The sequence below is a fragment of the Lycium ferocissimum genome, chromosome 6, assembly GCF_029784015.1.
Source record: "Lycium ferocissimum isolate CSIRO_LF1 chromosome 6, AGI_CSIRO_Lferr_CH_V1, whole genome shotgun sequence".
Classification (NCBI taxonomy): domain Eukaryota; kingdom Viridiplantae; phylum Streptophyta; class Magnoliopsida; order Solanales; family Solanaceae; genus Lycium; species Lycium ferocissimum.
This window is the reverse complement of record NC_081347.1, coordinates 27,427,856-27,432,918: the sequence shown is the minus strand read 5'-3', so window position 1 is coordinate 27,432,918 and position 5,063 is coordinate 27,427,856.

Below are 5,063 nucleotides of genomic sequence, written 5' to 3'. Positions count from 1 at the left end.
TAATCGTTCTTCATAGTTACTTTCTTATATTTGGGAAAATCATAGAAAGAAATAATCTTTATTTATTGGGAAATAGTAGAGATTCATATAGGGATTAAGTGCATTCATATAATGATCCATTAGACGTATATCAAGATCAATGCCCATGATCATACACTCTATCTAACGGGGACACAACCTTAGTCTCTTTTACCATACATTCATAACCAAAGAAATATTTAGCAGTTAGTTACTAAAAACCCAACTTTTCTCAGAATCATCGGATTAAGACATTAGACCTAAACATAGCATTCTACGAATTTAGTACCCTTTTCACACCCTATTCCCTGTGGGATTCGACCCCAACCTTGTTGGGTTACTATATTTGACAACGTCCGCGTTATACCATTAATAGGTGTAATTTGAGCGTATCACGCTCCAAGACAGCAATTCTCCAAGCACTCAGTTCGTTCGACAACTAGCGCTCCTCCACAGTTTTCTGGACCCAGGTGTGATGGATCTACTAATTCTAGGCCGCCCCAAAGTCTCGGAGTTTCTAATTGTCGGAATAGGGGTGATTCGAGCCAGATGAGGCCACCTGTGCCACGATGTAGTTAATGCAGGAAGTTACATTCTAGACCGTGCCGCTCGGGTTCAGATGTTTATTATGCCTGTGCTCAGCCAGGCCATTTTAGGCGCGATTGTCCATCGCTATGTGGTAAAGATAAGGTTCGGTATACAGGAGTGGTAGCTGGCTCTTCATCATCGGTACGGCCTCCAAGGCAAAGGTCACAGATGTTAGTAGGCGGTGATAGAGACCGAAGAGGAATGCCCAGTCCAAGTGGATCCCAGCATCATACCTACGCATTAGCTGGGCGACAGAATCTTGAGTATCCCTCCGATATTGACCCAGGTATAATTTCAGTAATCTCTTATGGTATGTATGCGCCGATTGGTTCGGGTCTCTTTTGTCATACACTACTCCCGATGTGACGATTGTGTTGAGGTGAGAAGTCTGAGCCAACCCAACAAACTGAGATGACTATATTTGTTAATGACCTAGTGATAGCCGGAATCGTGATTTACAAGTAAGCTGATTGGCGGTGTGCGATATATAATGATATGTGTATGAATATATATAATGGAATCCTAGACCGAGTGTGCAGGAGCAACTTATGAGACAGGCTCTGTTATTTATATCTTTTAATGGTAAGTGATCTTATGTTGATGAGTTATGCATTATGTGTATCCCGATACATGTCCTATTAAGGCATGGGACGTGTTTTATTGGGCTATGTGTAAGTTTGGGATTGTTATGTTTACAAGAGAAACCCTGCCGAAATTTTCCCTGGAATTTAAAAGAAATGGCGGGAACTGTAGACAGAATTATCGTGAAGAGAAGAGAAGGTTAGTGATGGGTGGTTGAGGACGGAGTGTATGAGAGCAATATATATATTCTAAAGGACAAAGCGGTAGTGAGTTAAGGAATAAAGGACCGATTATAAAAAAGGAGGTAATTAGATAAGTTGAGGGGGAAAGAATGTAAAGGAATAAGTACGGGTATGGAAGGAAGAGGAAATATACAAAGTACGCGTGCTTAAGAAATATTCGTACTATGAGAAAAGGGAGACGCATCGCCTACGAATATCCTCCACTAAGACAGAACGAGTAAAGTGTATACAAGAATTAGTTGGGGAGAAAAGTGTGGCCATGAATTTCGAGTTTACCGTACGATGATAAAGCGATAAAGTAAGGCTATCATCAATGACAAATACGACATGAGTATGATTGGTTTTGAAATCAATGTTGAGTGCAACACAAGAGTAAAAGAGTATGAGGCAATAAGGGGTGTTAGTGGTACAGGAGACTTAGATCCTTGAAAACAAAGAAAAACAAAATGGCGAGTTTTAAGGGAAAATGCATCTACGATTGCTATAAGTGAATTTTGGGTATCGAAGAAAGGTAAGTGACATTACATGGATGGCACGGATAGCTAGACATACTACTATTGTGAGCATTCCCATGTGACAAAAGTTGCTGATTGGAGTGAATCTAGACATTGACTCATAACTACCAGATGAGCTAAGTGAAAGACATCCTTGTTCGGATTGCTATATCGGTTGTATTACGTGATTACGAAACTATAAGACGAGTATGTTAAGCCCTCACACAGGAATTGTCATAGTTATAAATCATGGGAAACGGCGTGGATAAGATGCAGTATGGTGAGGGATATATATATATATATATATATATATATATATATGAAATCAAAATTTGAAGGTCAAGCAACGAATTGGAAAATGGTACAGGCAAAACCCTTAAAGGGGGGAAGTGAGTAAAGAGAACACAAGTATAGAGACTGAACGATAGACCCTAAGATGCGACAGATAGATGTAATGCACGACCATAGTAATGATGTTAAATATGCCTATGATCTTATATGCATATGTGCCTACGTATAACACTGAACCCTCGTGGTCGGGTATGCTATGTAAATGATATGTATATGATACGAATGCGAGCACAAATATGTTACGGATATAGAAATGCTATGAAAGTGAATATGTAGATGAATGCGAGTATGAATGAAAATACGACTACGAACACGAACATGTATACGGATATGGATACATGTATATGTATAGGTGTGTATGCACACGAATCACTCAAGAACGATTATGTAACTTGCAAGTATTTATACGTCGCCAATGAAATCAAGTGGGATAGATTTGCAAACCATGTAAGACTTAATATCATTATTGAGCTAGAAAAAGGATCGACGAGACTTAGAACTTCAAATAAAAGATTGGGTATTCTTGGAAGTGTCGCCAACGAAGAGCGTTATGAGATTTTGCAAGGTGGGCAAAGCGGTTTATGAATTAAATCTACCTCCTAATTTGGAGTCAGTTCACCCAGTTTTCTATGTCTCGATGTTTCGTAAATATGTTGGTGATCCTACTAGGACCGTGCCAGTAAATGATGTTCAAGTAATTGAAAAGTTGACTTATGGAGAGGTACCCATTGCCATATTAGATAGGCAAGTACGAAGGCTTCGAAATAAAGAAGTGGTCTCAGTTGAGGTCTTATGGCAAAATAACAACCGAGAAGAAATAACTTGGAAGCAGAAGAGAACATGAAATTCAAGTATCCGCACTTATTTCAGCCCCCGGAAGAGGGCCAAGATGAGACATCAAGATCGTAAGGTATGTATGTTTTCTTTTACGCATTTGGGTCGTGTGTGGCCAAATTCCATTGCTATTATGTTGTGGCCCTGTGAGGCATTGTTATTATGGGTTGTTGTAACAGGATGGTAGTGCCATATTATAAGGGAAACTCTAGCGAAATTTTCGTAGAATTCCCGAGTATTTAACATTCGAGGACGAATGTTCCAAAAAGGGGAGAAGAATGTTACACCTCGAAAAAAACCCCGTTAGCGTCTTTTGTGAGTAGACTAACTAAGGGAATGACGTATACGAGGATTGGACAAGTAAGGAATAGTCTTTAATCGTCCTAATTAAGATTTCCAAAGACATTCGAGTTAAGGAAAGAAAGTTGTTAAGGAAAGCGAGTTATAAGTCGTGTGTCGAGCAAATTACGAGCAACAAATTAATGATGTTTTAATAATATTTTGGAGAAGAGTTATAATGTCCCTTAGATTTCTAATGAAGTGATAAACAAGTGTTAAGAAGGTTCCATAAGGATTAGAGATCAAACGAGATGACGGGAACAACTTCGGTGGAGCCCATGAGTTCACGACCATGTTCCACGGACAGCACCATGATCCACGGACCGTGGATGGGTCCGTGGAACTGCCAGCAGAGATGGTGGCTGGCTGGTCCTGAACCACAACCAGTTCCACGAACGGCATTGTGTTCCATGGACCGTGGAACAGTCCGTGGAAGTCCCGACGGGCTGAACTTAGTTCAATTATATAAGGATGCTCCCATTCCATTTATTTCATTTTCCACACTTCTTCATCTCTCTCAAAACCTCTGGAATATTCAATACACTTCAACCACAAGAATTCAAGGAAAAATTGTGATCAACTTCATCAAACCAACAAGAATCAAGATTGTGAAACTCATTAAAGTCATCTAAACCAAGAGATTCCAAAAGAAGTGAATTAGTGTTTTTGATGTTAGAAGGGAATCTCCACTCAAGACTTATTCTACCATTATCTAAGGTAAGTTTTATGGTATTTTCATGATGTTTGAAGTATTGTAAAGTTGAAACACTTGAATTGTAAGAGAATATATGAAATGGGTCATAAAAGTGGCAATAGTGTCATTGTTGAGTAGAAGTTTGGATTGAGCTGAGGATATTGATATGTTGAGATTGTAAATGCGTTATAAATGACGTTTAGAAAATGGAATGAGCATTATATGTGAAGAAACACGATAGTGAACTTTGGTCACGAATATGGAGAATTTGGAGTGAAATTTCTAAACGTGGATAACGTGAATGGATGATGCTTATTGTTTATGATATTGTGATCGTTGTTATGAACGTTGAGGATTGATATGGAATATGGAGGAAAGTAGTATAAACAAAAGAAATGCTGCCCAATTTTCTCTAGCTTTAGTAAGCACGTCTTTATAAATGTTTAGCTAATGTCGATACATATCCTCTTGAAGGTAGAACGTATGCGTTAGAGGAGAACGAGCAAGCAATCGAATAGTTAAACGACAAAGGTATGTATGGCTAGTCCCTTTCTTTCTAAGGCATGCTCTATGGTATGAATTCCCCTACCTTTCTATGACATCTCTATATATATGTATGTATCGGAAATGATGAGTCTACGTTATAAAGAGCTCTCATGAGATAAGTTAAGAGGTATGTTATAAATACGATAATGAACCCAAGTTGAGAAATCTTAAAACTTAGGATACCATGTTTCTACAAGCTAATGACCTTCATACGATTCCTTGCCATTATTCATTGTTGCTAGACCCATCTTATGATGTTAGTCTCTTTCCCTTCAAGGCACGATTTTCCTCCTCCTCCAGGAATTTCCTAAATACCGAAGAACTAGGAGTCTACGTTCATGAGTAGCCGTACGAGATAAAGACAAAAGATATATT